The following is an 11,085-nucleotide window of genomic DNA, read 5'->3' as shown; positions in this document are numbered from 1 at the left end:
TTTCTACCAAAGAACCACAAAACTTTGTTTGTGGGTTAATCATTTCTTCTATTGTAAGCTTATTTCTCAATAGTTTCAGCTACAATAATTATTATGATTAATTACTCCGTCTTCATCTTTGCTTTGTTGTACGTAATTGGTTTGATGGAAGTGTAAGAAGCTTGGCAACCAAGTGAGAAGCACCGTACAGTGAGATTCACTACTAAATGTCAGCATTAGTTCAAAGGGAAACATCGACGTTATTCATAAGTTGTGCTGACTGTTTGAAGCGAGTTCTACTAGTTTGATGCAAGCCTGTTTGGAGTTATTGTTTGGTGAGAAGTTGCTCTTTTGGCGCACGCACGCAAACACACGCACATACAAAACACACATTCTCAAAATACACATACACGCAAAATACAAATACACAAACATTGAACCCACGCACACAAGGCACACACACACAAAGAAAACTCACTCGAATGAGAAGCCAACAATTAAGACAGAGCGCTAATGACTAACAAACAAATATCAAACAGATGTTGGAAAACAAGACTGGCAACAGCGCATGAACTTGGCAACAATGGATGCTGGCTTATATTAGTGCTTGCAATGCATTTTGAGACGGGAAATCTTTGCAATATTTAAAATGCTGCAGTGAGCAGTCCGGGAACTAATTCACTCGCTGAGGAAGTTTGTAGGAGTTTCACTTTTTTATATTGAAGAAAGCATAGCCGATGATTAATTTTTTAGAGCATATAGTGAGAGACAGCAGAGGGCGGCAGAAGAAAGATCTCTTCTGAATTTTCTCAAGACCAGACGACATTCTTGGATTGGACACATAATAAGACACGACGCATTTACGTCAAGTATTCTGGAAGGTACAGTTGATGGACAAAGGGGTCGTGGGAGACCCCGGCTACAGTACTTAAGACAAATGACGAAGGATCTGGGTGCTATGAGCTATGAACAATGGAAGAGAGTAGCAATGGACAGATTTAGATGGAAGGCTGCCAACCAATCAAACGATTGAGCTGTAAGAAGATAGTGAGAGAATATGAGAGAGTGGTTTACTAGGTTTCTATTTTGCGAATACCACTCATCTGATATCGAGATGTTTATCCTATTATATCAATGTACCTAGAATACATTGTATTCTAAGGTACCTTGTATTATAAAAATTAAGCGAGCTGTTTCTGTTCATATTTATAAGGTTATTCATGTCCAATGGATCTCGAAAACGGCTCTAACGATTTTCACGACATTTGGAACATAGTAGGTTCATGATATGAAAATTCGATTGCACTAGGTCTCATTCCTGGGAAAACTCGCTGAAGGACATGAGAAGGATAATAATTTTTCATCCTTGGAAAAACAGATGATAATTTCGTCGTCTGTCGATAACAGAAGATGCTTGTGCCTGTGTGGGAGATCAGCTGTGTAATCAATCAGCTTACCGTATCTCGCGAGAAATCTAGAAATTTTAATAGACTCGATCAAAATAATCTGATTTGTTGACATGACATGGTATATAATTCTAAATTAGAGTATATCATAATTTTCAAAGTTGATCATTATTTTACAGTTTTAAGTGTTTAGTGAGTGTTATTTTCTATTCATTTTGGTTTGTAAACAATATAAATTAGAACTTTTCTGTGTTCAAATGTTTGGACTGAAAATTCGACCTGAAATCAAGTTTATGGAACATAAACTAATTTTTGGAATATTTATAGTGTATGAATAAAAATTCGGGGAAGAAACAGTTTTGGGCTGTGCCTGTTAGTCCATCCTCAATCATTCTAAAGAAATGAGTATGTTTATAAAATTACTAGCGAAGCTCGGTGCCCCGATATTAAGTTATAGACTCATCTTGAATTGTCTAAGAATTTGAATATTGTTGACATGACATGGTATATCATGATATTCAAAGTCAATTATTATTTTACAGTTTCAAGTGATTAGTGAGTGTTATTTTTTTATTCAATTTGGTTTGTAAACAATCTAAATAAGAACTTTTCGGTTTTCAAATATTTGGACTCAGAATTGGACCTGAATTCAAATGTATGGAACATAACCTACTTTTTGTAGCGTTTATAGTGTATGAGTCAAAGGGTTTTGGACTGTGCCTATTAGTCCTTCCCCAATCATTTTGAAGAATTGTGTTTTGTTTATCAATAAAAATAAATAACGAGTGAAGCTCGGTGCCCCGATATTGATTATTGAAATGGATATTTATGTCCAACTGATCTCGAAAACGGCTTCAACGATTTTCACGAAATTTGGAACATAGTAGGTTTATGAAATAAACATTTGATTGCACTAGGTCTTATCCCTGGGAAAACTCGCTGAACGATATGAAAAGGATAATAATTATTCATCCTTGGAAAAACACTTGATAATTTCGTCGTCTGTTGGTGAGAGAGAAACAGAATTATGTTCATCTGTTGAATCAATATCCTTATTTTATCTCACGAGAAAAGTAATCTAGAAATTTTAATCGACTTGATCAAAATAATCTGATTTGTTGACATGACATGATTCAGACTAAATCATAATTAAGAATTCAAAGGATGAATGGAGGGTATATTCTATTATTGTATTTCTTCATGAAATTACAAATTTGGTTGTGGACTAAGATGGCATCTGAAGAGACAGGGAAAGAGAGAGAGCGAGAGAGAGATAGAGAACGTGAGAGAGGGGGGATTTGAGTGGTGGGGAGGTGTGAGATGAGAGTAGTGTGAGGAAAAAGGAAGAGAAAAGACAAAAAATAAGTTGAGTGATAGATCAAACGTAGATGGAGGGATGGGGGTGGTGGGACACAGGGGATGTTCAATTCTGAATTCGTGTTTGGAAGACTGCAATGCAGATTTGGGTGAGAAGAGAAGCAGGAGAGAAGTAGGCTACTACTAAGTGCTGAGAGGAGAAGAAGATGTGGAAGAACTAGAAGAACCACGATGGAATTATAAGGAGACTACAGTTAAAGGGAGAAGAGGAGGAGGAGATGGAGGAGGAAGTGAAGAACAAGGAGAACGAGAAGGAGAGAAAGAAAGAGAAGAAGGAGAGTAAGAAAAGAAAAAGAAGAAGACGGAAAAAAGAAGGAGAGTGAAAAAAGAAGCAGGAAAAGAAATACGCAAAAAGAGAAGAAGGAGATGGAAGAGAAGGAGGAGAAAGAAAGAAGGAGAAGGAGGAGAAAGAGGAGACAGTGGAGAAAGAGGAGAAGAAGGAGAAGGAGGAGAAGGAGGAGAAGGATGAGTAGGAGTAGGAGAAGGAGAAGAAGGAGGAGAAGGAGGAGAAAGAGGAGAACGAGGAGAAAGAGGAGAAAGAGGAGAAGGAGGAGAAGGAGGAGAGGTAGGAGAAGGTGGAGAAAGTAGAGAAGGAGCAGTAGGAGGAGAGGTAGGAGAAGGAGGAGAAGGAGGAGAAGGACGAGGAGGAGGAGAAGGAGGAGGAGTAGAAGGAGAAGATTGACTAGGAATAAGAGGGGGAGAAGGAGGAGGAGTAGAAGGAGAAGATGGACTAGGAATAAGAGGGGGAGAAGGAGGGGGAGTAGAAGGAGAAGATGGACTAGGAATAAGAGGGGGAGAAGGATGAAGAGAAGAAGGAGGAGAAGGGGAGAAGCAAGAGGATGAATGAGAAAAGGAGGAGGAAGAGGGAGGTGGTTAAGGAGAAGAAGGGGAAAGAGTAGAATGAGAAGAAGGAGCAGAAGGAGCAGAAAATTGAAAACATAGCAAGGAGGATTACAAAGAGGATAGGTAAACGGTGGATATAAACGTGGAGAAGAGAAGGAAGATCAGTAGAAAAGCAGATTACACAGAAGATGTGGGTGAAGAATAAGCAATACACTCCTACACTAGTCACGTTATTACTAACCGTGACCAGACAAAGAGGATGATAGAAAAGGAAGAAAGAAGGACGAGATGGCGTAAAAGTAGGAGGAGAAATGGAAACCACACACGATATTCAAAAGACAATGTATGGCCAGTTCGTGAGCAAGGAAGAAGTACTGCCGGAATAATATGAGATCCTAGTAGAAGGAAAAGAGAAATAACATTAAGAAAAGAGGGAAGGGGTCGAAATTGGAGTGATAATGTGTTGTTGTTCTATGGAATTGCAACGGTTGTGAGAATTCAATTTTACTTCCTTGAATAATTTGTTATCATACTGTATTCATTTTATCGTTTTTGATCAATAAGATATAAACTTATCTTATTCCTGTCTCATTGTAAAAAAACAACCACACAATGATTTCTCTTGGCAATGGAATTCAACTATCTAATAGATACACTGTATTATTATAGTTTTTTGTTTCAACTTTTGATTGAATTCCTTCTAAAGCTGGGCTTTCGTTTATACGTCGTCGACCACGATATGGGGAGAATCTGAGATTGAGTAGATTTCAATTTGTCTACATAACCTAAAAGATTATGTTCAATACGGTATATGTTTTAATGGGGCAGGTTGAGATTATACTTTTAAATGATAATATGTAGATATTATTAGAAGTATTTAATTCTTTAATAATAAAGACAAATAATGAAAAGCTATTTGATCAGCTGTTTTAGCACACTTGAAATATGTACAATATGAATGCCAACAATGCTTGTCGTCGCCGACTGTCCCATTAGAACACATGAGGATTATAAATTATTCTCACTGTCTCTTCAACTGATTTGTGGGAATCCAGTTTTAACAGTAGTTTAAGTTTAGATTGAGTTCCACCTCGAAATTTGTCACATGATAATCAACTTTTTGATTTGCCTCTCCTTTCAATGAACAGACAATAGATTTAATCTACCAGTTTGTTGGATTAGCGACCAGATTGTTATTAAGCCTACAGCCAGTTTTGTCCTCAATCCGAGTTCAATCGCCGTAAAATTATGTCATTCAAGGGATCCAATGGACGATTCTGATAGGAATGCAATGATATCATTTCATGACGGTTAGATTACATTGGATTACTGGATAATCGAGCAATTAACCTAGACTGTACATATTATGATCACAAATTAACCTAACCACAGACAAAAAAGAGTTGTGGCTTGTATATCTGTGATAAGACTAACAATACGTTATAGTCTAGTCAATATAGACATAAAAAGGGGGTGTGCTTGCAATTTATATTGTAGTTCTGATTTTTTGATATATTATTTGGGTACATCAGAGAAGTCCAGAACCAATTTCTTCATGCAAAATTTCCTTGTGCAAGATACAGAGTGGCCAAAAAAACTCGTATTTTCGGCTCATTTACCAGTTTTCAGCTATTTCTGCCAAATCTCGTAATCGGACAGAAAAAATTGCTCCCGACTTTTTTTTAGAATATGAAATTCTGGATAAAATGAGATCATTCAGAACTCTCTATCTCCAATGAGTACTGAGTGATGATTTTTCAAAAATGAGTGAAAATTGAAGAAAAAATGAATTTTGATGAATTTTAGTTTCTGATCAACAATATCTTCCGATTGTTACCATTTAGATGTATAATTCAAAATCCTTCTGGGCGTATTTTTGTGTTCTACAATCTGAGATCAGGTAGAGCGCTCTATCTCATAATAGATTTCCAGGTACACCTGACAACAATGCTCCTCGTATTGTGAAAAACACCTAATTTTCAGCTTCAACCATCATCACCAACTACATTGTACTCACATTTATATTTCGTACAATGACATGAGTTCATATAACTGTTTGAAATTTTGATCCTTGAGGTGTCCTTAAGCGCGCCTCTCCACTAGGAAATACTGAACTGAAGTGCATCTAACGGGTGATTCCCATAGAACATAATCTCATGAACTCATGTCATTGTGCAAAATATAAATGTGAGGACAATGTGGTTGGTGATGATGGTTGAAGCTGAAAATTAGGTGTTTTTCACAATACAAGGAGCATTGTTGTCAGGTGTACCTGGAAATCAATATGAGATAGATCACTCTACCTAATCTCAGATTGTAGAGCACAAAAATACGCCCAGAAGGATTTTGAATTATACATCTAAATGGTAACAATCGGAAGATATTGTAGATCAGAAATTAAAATTCATCAAAATTGATTTTTTCTTCAAATTTCACTCATAACTCAGTACTCATTGGAGATAGAGAGTTCTGAGTGATCTCATTTTATTCAGAATTTTATAATCTAAGAAACAGACGAGAGCTAATTTTTCTGTCCGATTACGAGATTTGGCAGAAATAGCTGAAAACTGGAAAATGAGCCAAAAGTACGAGTTTTTTTGGCCACTCTGTATCTAGCACAAGGAAATTTTGCATGAAGAAATTGGTTCTGGACTTCTCTTATGTAACCAAATAATATATTAAAAAATCAGAACTACAATACCATAAATAGCATAATATAATTTATAGAATATAAAATTGCATGCACCAATGTATATAGTGACTGGACTATCAATTAAATAATAGTATACAAGAATAATAATATCGATTGACCTGACTGGCTCATGTCTTGTGTCAGAGTTTTCAGGTGCAACTGATACATTTCAGGGCCTCTGATATGACCTAACGACTGATATTTAGGCAGCCGGGAACAAAAACTTAACGTGTCCATTCGAAACACGTGGAATAATAGTATTTAAACTTCGTAAACATGAAAGAGGATGAATCTTATAATCAGTTCTGTGAGATTTATAAATTCAAGTAACAATATATTATTTATGATTTTTATCAAAGAAAAAAGATGAGACTAATTTTCTGATTTCACTCTATGAAGATAATTCGAAAGTTTTGAGATTTAATAATATCGAAACTGTAAGCCAAGTATATTCAACATTTCTATCTAATCCAATCTTCTTCTTCTTATTCTTGCTCTTTTCATTACCTCCTTCTTCACGCCCTCCTCCTATCCCACCTCCTTCTTCTTCCACTCCTCCTTTTCCACCTCCTATTTCCTGCTCCTCCTCCTTCTTCTCCTCCCGATCCTTATCCTTCTCCTCCTGATCCTCATCATTCTCTCCCCCTCCCTATCCTCCTCATCCTCCACCTCTTCCTCCTCCTCCTCCTCCTCCTCCTCCTCCTACTCCTCCTCCTCCTCCTCCTCCTGATCCTAATCCTTCTCACCACCTCCTTCTTCAAGTCCTCCTCCTTCTCACCTTCATCACCTCCTTCTCCTCATACTATTCCCCCCTCCTCATTCTCCTCCATCTCTTCCTCCTCCCGGTCCTTATCCTTCTCCTCCTGATCCTCATACTTCTCTCCCCCTCCTTATCCTCCTCCTCCTCCTCCTCCTCCTCCTCCTCTTCCTCCACCACCTCTGCCTCCTCCCGATCCTTATCCTTCTCCTCCTGTTCCTCATCATTCTCTCCCCCTCCCTATCCTAAACCTCCTCCTCTTCCTCCTCCAGGTCCTAATCCTTCTCTTCCTGATCCTCAATGTTATCCTCCTCCTCTTACTCCTCCACCTCCTCCACTACCTCGTCCTTCACTCTCACTTGTTCATCCGAGAACAAAACGACTCCATTCGAGATCTTAGAGTCTAATGATGATTCATGCCTACAGTTAGATACACTCTAAAGTGTCAGCATTCCTTATGTATATCTCCAACGCTATCCTTTCCATTACCTCTGACAGTTTAAAGCGAATCTCACTAGAGCTGCAAATGGCCAGCTCACATGAAAGACGAAATTTAAGAAGACACATCAATGGAAATGGGAGCCATGTTGGTTCTAATGGACTCAGTCATGTAGTGTATTTAGGTTTGGACTGAGTCATTACAGTCATGGTGTGTATTTAGGCTGGACAATTGACCATACATGGAGAGTCCCTATATGGAACTCGCGTTCATTTTCATTGATGGTCTCCTCTTTTGTGTCTCTCAGAGTAAATACCAGTTCAAGAGTGTTGCTCAAACACTCTCTATTTATACTCACTCAAAAGCATGTAACTCTATTTTATCAACAGAAAGACGATCTGAATTTGATCAGCAGCTGAATTCGAATTACAGTAAAACTACAAAGCTGTGTACAGACTTATGTGCCACAAACACGCGCGTTCCACTCCCATCATTTGATGTTATTCTTATTATATCTGTATCTTTCTAGATGAAAATTAGAAATTTAAGTACCATTTTAAAATTGTTCAATCACGACATGTTTCGGCTATATGATGCAATTATCAAGTGATTTATTTATTAAATATCGGGGCACCGAGCTTCGTTCGTTATTTATTTATTGATAAAAAGAACACAATTCTTTAAAATGCTTGGGGAAGGACAAACAGGCACAGCCCAAAACTGTTTCTTGCCCTGATTTTGATTTATACACTATAAATATTCCAAAAAGTAGGTTATGTTCCATACACTTGAATTCAGGTACAATTTTCAGTCCAAACATTTGAAAACAGGAAAGTTCTAATTTAGATTGTTTACGAAACAAATAGAATAACAAAATAACACTAACTAATCACTTAAAACTGTAAAATAATTATTAACTTTGAAATTTATGATATACACTAATTTGGAATGATATACCATGTCATGTCAACAAATCATATTATTTTGATCAAATCGATTGAAATTTATAGATTAATATTTCTCGTGAATTAACTGATTTATTGTAAATAGTTGAACAGCTGAAAATAATTCTGTTTCTCTTCCACACAGGCACTCACATCTTCTCTTATCGATAGACAACGAAATTATCATCTGTTTTTCCAATGATGTATAATTATTATCCTTTTTCATGTCCTTCAGCGAGTTTTCCCAGGAATGAGACCTAGTGCAATCGAATCTTTATATCATAAAGCTAATATGTTCCAAATTTCGTGAAAATCTTTAGAGCCGTTTTCGAGATCCGTTGGACATACATAACCATAATAACCAGATATCCAGATAACCAGATAACCATATACTGAAATTGCTCGCTCAATAAAATAGGATTTATTTATAGCCCACAATATTATAATTTCCACTGAGTCTAACAAGACCCATATTGGTAACATAACGAAATAGCACTGTACATGAATAAACAATAAATGAATGTAAAACTGAAGATATAATGATTTTGGATTACTATAAAAAGACAGAAAGATAGACATAAAGAAAAATAAAAGAAGAAGAGAAAAATCAATAAACCTTATGTAAAACGCATTATCTACATTTCTTAGGTATGTCATTATAAAAATGAATACAGCTTCTCCTCGCTACCAGCTATAAGTCAATACCCAGAAGCAAGAGCTAGGTGTCGGTTTTCGGAAATAGTGATAAGGATGGGGAAAGGATAATTTCAAGTGGCAGAGAATTCATTCACGGGAAGCCAAAATTTATTGAACAATTTTAAAGGTATTGGATTTCTAATCTTTATTTATATTTAAGAGTAGCCCTGAGGAGAAAAAGGCACTGTATCTTTCTATTTCTGTACGAATACAGATATATCAGATATATACATAAGAGAAATTGAGGGCTTGAAGGAGCTCAAAAAACACTCAGGGGTTCCTTTATTGTATTGTGTCCTTGGAGATTAGCAGTATTGTGTCCTTAGATTGCTTGCTGGTTAATTTTTGCTTGATGTATACTCTTTACTCTCACGCTCCGTCCGTTAAATCGATGGTTTTCAATTAAATTTGAGCAGGGAACCTTTTAAGAAAATTTGTATGAATAGTTGACCGAGCGAAGTGAGGTCTAAGATTCAAGTTTACGGTTTTGCTTTTCTATTTATTCATGTTTATACAGGGTGGGTGGAAAGTCCGAGAACGGCTTAATATCTCATACACAAAGGTAATTTGACGGTGGGTGTGATTGGGGATCCTACTCAATTTGAAAATACTACTTTACCTTGACTTTGGAAATCTGGTTCGCCATCTTGGATCCGCTATATATTGAATGCAACTTTATTCTTTAAATAGGAAGGTGGTCATGCGAAACATGATATCGATATGGAATTTAAAGAAAAAAAGAATGGCGAAAATCGCATATCGATATCTCAAACCATTTCGAAGATAGTCACATTATAAATTTACTCTGATGAACAGTATTAGAGGAGACTGTGGTTTATAACTGCGCGAGGTCTACTGTCCACAAAACTACCAGTTTTCTTTCTATTTATATTTTTATTGAAATTTGTTGTGTTCTTTTGACTATTGTGTTGATGGATGAAGGATAATAGTAATATATTAGATTACACTTTGACGTGTCATATACTGTGGGAGCGTTTCTCCCTTGATGCAGTTTCATTTATGACGAACAAGTATAGTATATCATAGCATCAGCTGTTGAAAAGTGAAATGCTAGTTTTTGTGGCGCATTAAACTGTACTCACATCAAGAGATACCCTGTGTTCAAGCACTACCTCCATAAACAAAGCCATACTGCATTTTGGTGACGTCAACACAGGTAGGGCTATAACCACCTCCTACACCAATAAAAACACTAGCTGATATAGATCAGCTGAAATCAACAAATGTGAGTTGGTGTTTTTATTGGGTGTTGAGTAGCCCTACCTGTGCTGACGTCACCAGAATGCACTATGGCTTTGTTTACGGAGGTAGTGGTTCAAGGCTACAGTCGACAGACGTATGAAATTATAGATGTGTAAAGAATGTCTTAAAATTGACCTTGAATATGAAATATTTTTCTTCTATATTTCTTCTTCTGTTTATATGTTTAGATGTTTAGATGTTAAGATGTTAAGATGTTTATATGTTTATATTTCACCGGATCTCGAAAACGGCTCTAACGATTCTCACGAAATTCAGAACATAGTAGGTCTGTTGGTGATGGAAGTGAGTGAGCGAGTTCATGTGTATGGGACTGTGTCAAAATTATGATTTCATTCAATGAGGTACTTAGTGCCGGTTGCAAAAAAGGCGGGTTATTTTCAATCCTGATTAGTTCCAATCCATCTTTTTGAAATGGTCTTCTCTGATTTGGTTCACATGAAGTTAATCAATATTAAAATTCAACCGGCTTTTGTGCAACTGGGCCTTTGTGAGGGAAATTTTTGCATTCCTCTAGGAGTTAATCTCAATTTACTGTTATTATATAGAACATATTTGTATGAATGTTTTTACAATTTCCTCTTTCGTAATATTTTTTTATGCTTTTGTACTCCAGAGCGAAGCTCGGTCCCCGATATTACTTGATGAACTGATAATATATTGAATCTGAT

This window comes from Nilaparvata lugens, chromosome 13, assembly GCF_014356525.2.
Source record: "Nilaparvata lugens isolate BPH chromosome 13, ASM1435652v1, whole genome shotgun sequence".
NCBI classification, from domain to species: Eukaryota; Metazoa; Arthropoda; class Insecta; order Hemiptera; family Delphacidae; genus Nilaparvata; species Nilaparvata lugens.
This window is presented reverse-complemented; position numbering follows the sequence as displayed.